Genomic DNA, 12,228 nt, shown 5'->3' on the forward strand with positions numbered 1-12,228 from the left:
TCTCTGGGTGCACAGAAGAATTTTGCTCACAGTGTGACCAGTTGGGACATTTGAGGGAGTCCTGCACCCAAAAGGTGCAGTGCAACCTCTGTGGTTTACAGGGGCACACCTTCTGCTCTTGCTTGCAGAGCTATGCGAGCAGGTTGCACACATCTGTGTGCGAGTGTGGGGATGTTGCCCCAGGATCAGGTGTGGTCGTGCCTGTGCCTGGTGTATCCTCTGCAGTAAGGGAGGATGAGGGGTAGATGGTGGAGAGAGGGGAGGAGTGTAGAGGAGATGAAGGAGGAAGAGGGGAAATGAGGACCAGGATGTGGTTATGTCGAGTGCCGGGCCTGTGGAGGGAGCAGGGAAGTACCCTTTTAAAGAGGTGGTTGCTCTGGTGGTGGGGGCAGAGGTTACATCCTCGACTCAAGAGACCCCGCTGCCGGAGTTCAAAGATACCAGCTCCTCCTCCGGCTATGAGGACATCGACCCAGGTGATTGGTATGTTAAAAACAACTGCTGGAGGAGGAGTCGGAACAAATGGAAGGCTCCCCTGGACAAGGCCATACCGGCAATGTATAAAATATGGCTCCACATCAAGCTAACCCCCTGTAAGGACTGCCCATCCTGGGCCAGGGGGGAGTCATTAAGGGAGGAAATCAAAAGGTGGCGGAAGACTCCAGAACCCCTCCCTCCCCCTCCTCTATCTGTAACCATTCCCGCTATCACTCCCTGAGAAGTCCCCTACCTGTCACATTTGAACCCACCCTCTTCCTTTTTTATTGCCTTTTTTTAAACGTTTTTTTTATAATAAAGGTTGAGGCCATCATAAAACCTGAGCGATGAGTTTTTGCCTTTTTAGCAGCTTTTTAGCCTTGTGTTTGTTCTTCGCGATTTTCGTTTTTTTCCCCCATTTCATCTATTTATTTTCTTATTGGTCCCCTACCGGTTTCACCAGAGGGGACTTTAGGTTTACTCTCTGTCTGTCTGTCCATCCCACCTGTGGTTTTTCAGACTTTTTTCCCCATACCCTTTAACATCTTCAACTGAAATGTGCTACATGGCATTATTATGATAAGTGACTGAACAAGTTCGAGTTTCAGAGCGTTTCGTCAATTTATCATGTTATGCCCTTTTTGGACGTGGGAAATATCACATCGGTAGGGGACGTGTATGCCAAAGCAATTCTCATTCTTGTTCTTTTTGTCCTGTTGGTCCTGCATTTTCATTTGTCCTTCCATTCCTGCTTTTCCCCCGCCTTCCTCCTGTCTGGCGGGCCTTGCCCGCAAGACAGGAAGGGAGCTCCACACTTCCCTTTGCCACCACCTCCTTCCCTACCCCGCTTTTCCTTATGTTTTTCCCCGCCCTCCCCTGAACCCCGGTATTGTGAGCGGGCACCATAATTGCATCTGCTGTTTGTTGGTGAAGGATGGATCCGTTCCAGCAAGTGAGGTTTTTGGTCAGATGGTATTGTTGGATGTGCTGGGGTTCAAGGCTGAATAATTTTTTTTCTGTCTCATCTTCTCCCGCAGATTTGATGTGTCCTTCCAATCCTCTGGAATACTTGCCGAGTTCTGGGGTCATTGAACTACCGCTCGGTCAGCTGGGTTTCTGGCTGATTGGTCGGTTGAGGCACCTTCTGACCATGAGAGGGTTATTGACGGTCCACCTCTACACTGGCAGCATGTCAGATTATGACATAAAAGTTTGGTTGTCGCATTATGGTTATGGAAAACCCCCACCATTGTTTATCCCGAATGGTTTGGGTATATCGACTGGGAATCGGCAGTATTGCGTCAAGCTCCGGGTCATGGAGGATGGCACAGTCACACACATCCCTAATGGGATTCTTGTCGCGATAGACCAGGGCATGTTTTTTTAACGTGGGCCAGCCTAAAGTATGCTGCAGGTGCGGTCAACTGGGTCACCTTGTGCCTGTGTGCAAAGAACAGTTTTGCTCTCAATGTGGCCGGTTGGGACATTTGAGGGAGCACTGCTCTGCCCAGGTGCAGTGCAACCTCCATGGTGAACCAGGGCACACCTTCTGCTCATACCCGCAGGGCTATGCAAGCAAGATACATGCATCTGCAGGCAGGGGTGAGGAGTTGCCCCAGGGACTGTAGTGGATGTGCCTGCTGTGCTTGTCATGCCCCCCCCCGCCTCCACCACCCCTCCCAGTTGAAGATGGGCGTAAGAAGGAAGAATCAAAGGAGGAGGAGAGCAACCAGGACCTGGATGTGGTTGTGCCAGGCCCACTGAGGTGGAGGACAATAAGGGAGAGGGTGGTTTCTCTGGTGGAGGGGTTTGGGGAAACGACCACCATTCAAGAGACTCCGCTACTGGAGGTTGAAGGTAACGGCTCCTCCTCCAGTTACCAGAACATCAGTGATCCAGGGAAATGGACAATGGCAAAAGAAAGGCTTGCCTGGGCAAGGCCCCACAGGGCATCTATGGGAAAAAAAAACTCAAGGTAAAATGTACCTGTGGGGTACAGTGCTCCCCTGTGCACTCCTCGGGGGGGGGGGGAGGCATTCAGGGCCCAGGTACAACCAGGAGTGGACATGCCAGACCATCGGGGTGGGGGGGGCTTCAGCCCCCCACTCGCCCCCATTCCTACCTGTTCCTGTTCCCATTTCCACTCTCCTTCCCCGAGAAGAAGCTCCCCGCCCCTTCCCCTTTTTCCCCATATTGGGGTGGTGGAGGCTATGGGAATAAGCAGGGTGGGGTGATAGTTTTGATATTGCCTTATTGTTTGACCTCCTGATTTCTGTTTATTGATTTTTGATTTTGTTGTTTCTGATTTATTTTTCTTTTAGTTCTTTGTTCCTTGATTTCTTGTTTTGATTCCTTGTTATTTTTGTATTGTGGTGACTTTTTTTTAACCTTTTTTAATAGTAAAAAAGGCCGAGGCTATAAAACCCCCAATGCCCCCATCCACAGAGTATGTGTGGTTGCCCAATGGTTTGACGAGCATGGCACTGATGTTATCGATATGTCATGGCCTTCTCAATCACCAGATCTGAACCCAATCGAGCATTTATGGGATATTCTGGAATGATGCCTGTGACAGCATTTTGCAGTTCCATCAAACAGGTGGAGTTGATTGTTTTTCTTGTGGAAGAATGGAGCCGCATCCCTCCTGCAGAATTCCATTTGCTGGTGGACTCTATTCCACAGCACGTAAGGGTCGTACTGGCTGCATGTGGTGGCCCATTGCCCAAGTATATTGAATGGTCTGGTTTGTGATTCTGTCTGTCTGTCTATCTGTTTGTCTGTTTGTTTGTCAATCGCCTACAGGTCAAAATTTTAAACCAATCTTCACGAAAACTCACCAAATGCTGCAGTTGGTCACAAGCAAGAAGTCCATTAGTTTTGAGGTCAAGTCAAAAGGCCAAGATTGGCCAAAGGTCAACAACTTAGGTCTGCTTCTATAAGCCTCAATTTTCATCCGATTGACTTGAAATTTCAAGAGGATTTGCATATTAGGTCACTGAATTCAAGCACCAATAATTTTAATGAAGGTCAAGTTTCATTTAGGGATTGTGCAAGTATCGTACCATGCATGACATCTTTCTTCTTTGTTTGTTTGTTTGTTTGTGTGCAAGGTATCTCTAAAGGTTGTGAGTAGGGAAAGAATACTGGTTCTGGCTCACTTTTCCCCATGTAAATGAATGGGGGATTTTCAGCCATGAAATTTTTCTTTTTTTTCCCTGAAAAAATAAATCCCCTTTTTAGCCCAAGGTATATTTATTTGTCTCCCCTTTTAACCTGGAGCCTGGTGTTGGCTTAGTTGTTAGGGTGGTGGCTTGGGATCCCAGGGTCCTGAGTTCAAATCCCGTTGGCTGCTGAATTAACACCAGGGGGTTGACTCAGCCTGCCATCCTTCCGAGGTCGGCGAAATGAGTGCCAGTGTACTGGTCCCGGTGTATGCCCCGGTTAGAATAGGTGTACCATATCCCTGTGTGTCGTAAGAGGCGACCAGGGTTGGTGTCAGGAAGGGCATCTGGCCATAAAACATTGCCTCAAGAAAAAGCCAAACCCCTGCACAGCAGGGAAAAATGGCTGTAAAAACGGTCATTTTTTTATTTCCCCTTTTAACCTAGGGGCTCTCTATTCAAATAGCCCATACAACAAGATAAAGATTTGTTAAAGGTGATTCTAAAGAAATATCTGAAACGTCTAAGCCCCGGGACACTCTTTATCAAATAACCAATGCATATTGTTTAGCTCACTCATTGAACCTATAAACATTTGTTCATTCTCAAATTCCTTCAATAGTTTAATTTTCTTTGCACAATAATCCCCATCTAAAATATTGAAAAACAAAACATTTGAATCTTTATATTTTTTAAGATACCCCTTTTGTGCCATTACGAAATGATAAACTTCTCTTAATGATCTCATCTGGCCACCGCCCGAGTTGCAAATCATTTTTGTACATAAACCATGCCAGAAAAAAGTTTTGTTTCAAATGTTTTCAGTTCATGCCGTGAAAATGAGGAAGTGTTTTTGACACGGCCGTGCTGTGTGAATGAGGAAGTGGTTTTGGACTGTCATGCTGTGAAAAAATAGGAACTATTCTGTGAGACAAGGTCTCGTGTTTATATTTTATCTCAGAACACGAACTGAAAACATTTGAATCAAAACTTTTATGGCGTGGTTTATGCCCAAAAACGATTTGCAACTCGGGCGGTGGCCAGATGAGATCATTAAGAGAAGCTTGTCATTTCCTGTGCCCACACCCAATGATTAAGCAATCTCCTCATCGTTGCTTTATAAGCGGTTCGCCAGACAAAGTTTCTGCCAGACGGGATTTTCATTTTTACAACTGAGGCATGGACGATATTTCTTCCGATGAAGCCAACAGCCCACTACAGAGTTGGTAAGTTTGTGTATGCTTTTCTCTTTGAACGATGAAGCAAATGATTATTAATTAAATCATGATAATTCTGATATATATATATATTTTTTCCCTGACAGGGCATTGGAAGAAATTGAGTTCACATATCACGACGTGGTTCATGAAATTAATACTCTTATTGAAGAGATCAATGATTTTAGAAGAGAATTGAAAGACATTTTCAATGAGTGGCATGAAGTCTTATCACGTCCTCTCATCTCGAAGGAATTAAACCAATGGTGAGACACGTGTGTGTGCCTCTCTCTCTGTCTGTCTTTCTACCTACCTCTCTCTGCTCTTATTGAAGAGGCCAATGATTTATAATGACTGGTCTCTGATCTCGAATGAATTAAACCAATGGTGAGGCACGTGTGTGTGTGTCTATGTGTGTGTGTATGTGTGTGTGTGCGTGTGTGTGTGTGTTGCTTTCCCTGTCTGTCTCTTCATCTATACCCTTGACTTATTTTTTTTTTTTTTCAGCACTATCGCACAACATCAGCTGTTGAAGCAATCTTGTACAACACATGATTTTCTGGAGGTAAATATTTCTGAATTATTATTAATATCACTCGTACAACACATGATTTTCTGGAGGTAAATATTTCTGAATTATTATTAATATCACTCTCTCTTTAGAATGTCGCCTTATGTTGGTTGCATCATTAGTTTGGACGTGGTTTTGTCAGTACACTGGAATTCATTTTATTGACCTTGAAAGGATGACAGGCTCCTGGTGTGTTAATTCAGTGGTCAACGAGGCTTATTCATATTACCATGTAATTATCTTTATAGAACCTAATTATTATCCACTTTTTGTTTCAAAACAGAATATGGTGTCTGAGTTTCGAAATCACAAGGCATCTGAAGAAGATTGCTGGGAAAGATTGTACATTCTCGCAAATGAATATTTAATATTTTCAATATTAATAAATTATATTTGTTTTGTTTACAATTACTTGATTCTGAATTACAAGAAAAGAATAAAAGAGATGTAAAGAGAGGGGGGGTTGGGGGGGAGGGGGGTAGGTGCGCTCCCCCAATGACCCATCACCCCCTCATCCCATCCCTCCCCTCCCCATGTGTGTGTGTGGGGAAGGGTGGGGGTGGGATGAGGGAGGTGGTGGGTCAAAGGTGGGGGCGCACAGGGGGATGAGGGGGGTGGGGCTTGTGTGGGCGGGGCTTGTGTGGGCGGGGCTTCGGTGGGGGCTTGTGTGGGTGGGGTGTGTGTGGGAGGGGCTTGTGTGGGCGGGGTGTGTGTGTGGGTGGGGCTTGTGTGGGTGGGGCTTGTGTGGGCGGGGGTTTATGTGGGTGGAGCTTGTGTGGGAGGGGTTTATGTGTGTAGAGTTTTTGTGTGGAGCTTGTGTAGGCAGGGCTTATGTGGGAGGGGTTTATGTGGGCAGGGTTTATATGGGCAGGGGTTTATGTGGGTGGAGCTTGTGTGGGAGGGGTGAATGTGGATGAGGCTTCTGTGGATGAGGTTTGTGTGGATAAATGGATGGGTGGAGAGATGGGGGGATGGGTGGATGAGTGGAGCTTGTGTGGATGGGTGGATAATTTTTTAATTAAATAAACATGTTGTGTGTGTGGGGAACTAATTAACTAATCACTAATTATGTGAATATGATGAATATGGGTGGAGCTTGTGTGGGGTTTGTGTGTGTGGAGCTTGTGTGGAGTTTTTGTGTGGAGGTTGTGTGGAGCTTGTGTGGGGTTTGTGTGGGGTTTGTGTGGGCGGGGCTTCGGTGGGAGGGGCGTGTGTGGGCGGAGTCAAAAAGGGGCGGAGTCAAAAATTTCAATTTATTGGAGCTTGTGGGGGTGTGTGGTGGGGTTTGTGTGGGGTTTGTGTGGGCGGGGCTTGTGTGGGCGGGGGCTTGTGTGGGTGGAGCCAAAAAGGGGCGGAGTCAAAAAATTTCAATTTATCTTTGTCTTTTGTAATTCCTGTGAATAAAATGAACCTAAAATCTCTTCCCTTCCAAATCATATATCTTATAAGTCCAAGGAACCGTATCTATTACATCAACAATTTTAAAAAGCTCGTTGGTCCATCTTTTTCGTATAACCTTTTTCAAAATGAGATTTCCACCTATATATTCTTACGATATCACCAACTTTGAACTTAGGTTTTCTGACATTAATCTCTTTTTCATATTTTAATTTTGTAAATGTTTCTGATGGCTTCATATTTGTTGACGTGTGAATCGTGTCATTGTACTTATCCACAATATCTTGAATAAAAGATGACCATTGTTGTGAACCGAGTTGTGTGAATTTTTTATACAGTCTCTCTTTTAAGGTACGATTAAAACGTTCAACAACAACTGCCTTCCCTTCATTAAAGGTACTGTATAATGTAATACTGTTATTTTTTAGAAAATTCATAAATGTCTTGTTATAAAACTCCCTACCCTCATCAGTCCACAATTTTTTAAGTTTTCTCTTACTTTTATTAAATATCTGTTGGAAGGCTAACATAAGAGTATTACCTGTTTTGTTTTTTAATGGTACAACCCACGCATATCTACTCCTCAAATCAATAACGGTTAAAGCATACTTGTACCCCTTATCATTATTGAGTTCAATCAAATCAGCAGACCAGATATAATCTACTTCCTTGGAATAAACTTTCCTTCTCTGAAACTTTGTGAATATTGGTTTATGTAATTCATCAGCTAATTGCTCTTCAGTCTTAATGGCATCATTAGAGCCTATAAGTTTTTGAATTTCCAAGTCCAAGTTTCAATTTAGCACTGATCATCTTCTTCACAATGAACCGATCAACTTTTTCTCTCAAGGTTGGATTTTGTATCAGAGACAAATTATACAACATTTCTCTATCGGCTTCATGCTTTTCTTCCAACGTTGTGGTATTCCCATAATCAATATCGTGTCTCATGCACACTTCATCAACTCTATTGATAGGCCGACTCCAGGATTTAGGATTGTCTGCCTCATCTAATCTTTTATCCAAGTTTGTGCCTGGGCCACAGAAAGAATACCCTGGAAGATGTAATTCCCCTGGTATTCCAGTAGTTGTAAATTTACTTCCTGATAAAAACTTTTGGATATCTCCTCCTAGTTTGTGTTGGGAGATAAATTGATTTTTTTGAACCACACACCGAACATATACCTTTTTGTATAACCCTGTTATTTTTACTTTTAATATATGAAATATTTTTAGTATTAGTTTTCTTTTTACATTTGAGACAATAACTCATTTATTTATGAGAAAAATTCCTGCAGAGTGCAAAAACCTTTTTAGTTTCCAACATGCACATTTGAATCTTGATTTTTAAAACATAAAGAATCCTTAGAAATGCCTTCACTCTCTCCCCCATTTATTTAAGAAAAAAAAATGAAAAACTTGAATTAAAATCCATATCTTGTCGATGTCAATAGTCTTGTCGAAAGTATTGCAAATAGACTTACCAATTCTTTGTTTTCCTCCTCGGTGGGTTGAGTTATTTTCTGTAATACCCTTAATCTTTTTTTAATCTCACTGGTTTCCATATTTTGATATTTATTTTGTCTCGCTCTTTCCTCCCTCTCCTCCTTCTCTCTCTTCTCTTTTTCCTCCTTCTCTTTCTTCTCCCTCTCCTCCCTCTCTTTCTTCTCCCTCTCCTCCCTCTCTCTCTTCTCTCTCTCCTCCCTCTCTCTCTTCTCTCTTTCCTCCCTCTCCTCCTTCTCTCTCTTCTCTTTTTCCTCCTTCTCTTTCTTCTCCCTCTTCTCCTTTTCCTCCTCTTCCCTCTCTTCTTCAACTCCTTCCTCATCCCTTACTATCCTTGAATCGCTTACACCCCATAGAATATTATACATATATTCATCAGGATTTCTTGTTATTCCTGTATCCAAAATAATTTTTTTACAACAGGAAACCAATAAAATTTCTTTTGAATTTCTAAAAGAGCCTTACCTTTTCTTAACTTTATAATTTTTTCATTATTTAACATTCTAATTAAATCTAAAGTTGTCGGTTTATCAACATCAGCATAATGCCAATCTTTTATTGAAAATACCTCATTCTTATGTTGTAGAACATATTTATTAAAATACCGAATACCCTTTTCTTGAAGGTATGCTTGGACACAGAAATGATAATTTTCTTGAAGCCTTCTTGCTGTCATTTATGTATTAGAAATATATGTTAGAACAATATTATGGCACGAAACACCTCCCCACCTTCCCATAGTTAAATCATTTTGTATTTCCTTACTTATTATATATAATCCTGTTTTTTCTGTTTTCATGAGATAAACAAGGGCAAAACCATTATTATATTTACCCTTATTAAATTCTTTTATTTGTTGTTTACTAATCGTAGCCCCACAAAACTCATTCTCGATACCAAGTGGATAATATTCTTCCTTACGAGACTGATTTAATTGTTCCAGGTCTTCGAGGTTAATTTTAAATGACCAATTATACCCTAAATCATTCATATCATACCCCCATTGTTCTATTCTCATACAAACGATACGCCCTTCTTTATAAAAATTTATTTTAATTCGAACTGTGAATTCTGTATGACCTGGAGATAATATCAACACTTCTGTATCTTTGGAATACACGGCTGTTTTATTTAAGGATATATATTGTGATAAATCGCTTAATCTCACCAAGTCATTCGCGTCAGTCGGGCTTGGATAATTTTTTAATTTATAAGCATTTTTCATGTTAATATTTTTGGTTATATTATATTTATGTCGTTCAGCCTGTGCCTTTGTGTAATAATTTGATAAATCAATATCCAGTTCTTGAGATACACCAAAGATAGAACCATCTTTACCAACATAAGTCATTTATATTAGATTAAAAATAATATCATAAAATTTTTTCTTTTTGTTGAGTTGAAATAACACATATAGGCATAATTGGCCACAACACTTGGAATTTAATTCTTGGACTTGAAATGTTTGATAAACACCATTCTGTAAGAATTTTATGACTTCAACAGGTGGTGGAAGACCAAAACTATCAAAATAATATTTGTCTTGACTATTAAAAATACAAACCCAATGAGAACCGTTCCCATTATTATCTTCTAAGTTTATAATAATATTCTTTGTATGTTTCGGCACATTTGTTAATTCATCTCTCATACAAATAACCACATTATGAATTTTTAATTTCTTACAATATTTGACAAGTTGTAAATTTGATGTTGTATTCTTTCCAAATTCTTTCAACCACTCATCAATGCTCATTTATTTATTAGAAAGATATAATCCATTACCTCTTTTCGTTAATTTTACACCTGCTTGTGCTATAGAAGAAAGCATATCTCCAACTAGCAATCTCGCTTTATCAGGCAGACCTTCAAGTTTTTCAGCAAAATCGACAATTACACCACTTCCACTAATTTGTTTCTCCAACTCTTTGTTATGTCTTTCCAATTCTTTTTGAGCCTGGAGTTGAGCCTTCCTTTCGTTGGCAGTTTTCACTGCTGTTGAAATACCACCCGTCAATGCTCCAACCGCACTTAAACCAGCAAATAAAGGAATTAGAAATGGGAGAAATCCTCCACTCGTCTCTCTTATTGAATATTTTTTCAACATTGGTTTTGTCATTTTAATTTTAAGTGAGCCAGTGTCATTCAAGATTTTAACCTGTTCTCTTGTGAGAAAAACATCAATTCTTACTGCTCCTTTTCTCTGAATTGTATTAACGTTAATCGTACAAGGCTTTTGATTTTGAACACAAGATGATAGTTTATGAAGATTGATTTGATTAACATATACCCCAGTTGGTACTTTGCCACTCATTTATTTAACAAAAAATTATGTGAGACTAATCATCACACCATTATCTGTATTAATCTGCAATTCTGTTTCTTCCAAAAGCAAACAATATGTATCAACTTCTTCACTCTCTCCTCTTTCAATGTATAGGGAAGTATCCACTCGATTAGACTTTATAGTTTCCTTTTGAGCGCTCAGGTCAAACGCATAGATTGTATACAAACTTTTAAATGCTGTCATATCCAAAATAGGTTCTTTATTTCCATTACTTTCACACACCTTTTGGTAAGACTTGTATGCTTCAGCAAAATCATTTTTTTCCCAATTAATTTCCAATCTATCTCGTGGGTAAAATGTTCCATCTAGAGAAACGCGAAGTTGTTTCACCTTAGCATTATCACTCAATGCATTATTCTTATCAGTCGCAGTATCACCATCTGGCTTTTTAAAAATGATCCACAGATATCGTGGCTTTCCTTCCAGAACACCCAAATTCCACGTGTAAGTAGTTTGATTGAGTTTAACGTGTTGACATCTTCTTTTGAGGTATGATACACTGAGTGGTTTCTTTGAGTTAAGTCTTCGATTCAACATCTCTTCTGTTTTAAGATTAGGAGTATATTCACTGATATACCAACTCATTTCCTCAATTACAAATTTATTCTGATCACCAAAAGCACTACCAACACCAAAAAGCAATCGATTTTCATTATCATTCCTTTGTAGTTGAAATCTAATTTTAAGGCCATACAGAACTTTATCATGATCACAAAATCCAAATATACCTTTAAGAGGAACTGCCACAGTAAAACTATTTTCTGCTTTTGTATCATCATTATACATTCCTTTCCTTTGAGTATACCCAGGGTCTGTGTTTGTTCCCGTTGACATATCAGGAATAAAACCTTCGACAGACCCCTTTCCCATTCTATCACTGAATGTATAGAGTGTAAATTTTATCATTTCAGATACAGCAGAGACATAATCAACCGCTTCAACTTCTTGTGTTCCAATATACAAACGCACACTATCAAACATTTTCCAGAAGAAATCATTTACAAGTGTAGCGTTTGTGTTATTCCCAGCCTTAGTGAATTTAAATTTACACAACAAGAAACTTTCGGAGAGATTCAAATAGGTTTGTTGATTATTTATTTCAAAACTTTTTGTACCATTCGTATTCCAGTCTGTTCCAGTTATTGCATTTACCTTGAAGTAATCTTCTTTTAGTGGAGTTTGAGATAATAATAGTATCATCCAAATCATAGATACTATCAATTGCTTCCATACTTGTATTTATTTAGGAAAAAAAGATGTTAAAACTTTTGAAACCCTGATCCAAGTATTTGAATTATTTTCTGTCGTTCTTGGGGGACAACTGAGTTTTGCCTTTCTTAATTTCTTTTATTGCTTGTAATTTATGAGATTCCTTCTGGGCATCTTTTATACTCTTTACAGCACCTGCAACATTTCCCACAGCAGAAGCAGTTGAACCAATTAGATCTTTATGTTTAAGAATAGTTGAACCAATACCCATGAGAGTATCAATTATCCCATCTCCTCTAAATTGATGCCCAACACCCCTTTGTCTCTTAGGTTTATAGTATCCTC

General features: G+C 40.3%; 1 long non-coding RNA gene across 1 annotated transcript; it reads left to right on the top strand.

Moving 5' to 3' along the window:
* Positions 1–4,517: 4,517 nt before the first annotated feature.
* LOC147024054 (uncharacterized) lies at positions 4,518–5,878 on the top strand. The gene is made up of 3 exons (XR_015059765.1): positions 4,518–5,121; positions 5,363–5,420; positions 5,710–5,878. It is a non-coding gene; the product is annotated as an uncharacterized LOC147024054 (long non-coding RNA).
* The last annotated feature ends 6,350 nt before the right edge of the window (positions 5,879–12,228 follow it).

Source organism: Eptatretus burgeri, chromosome 7 (assembly GCF_056783735.1).
Source record: "Eptatretus burgeri isolate ZD-2024b chromosome 7, Ebu_testis_v1, whole genome shotgun sequence".
NCBI classification, from domain to species: domain Eukaryota; kingdom Metazoa; phylum Chordata; class Myxini; order Myxiniformes; family Myxinidae; genus Eptatretus; species Eptatretus burgeri.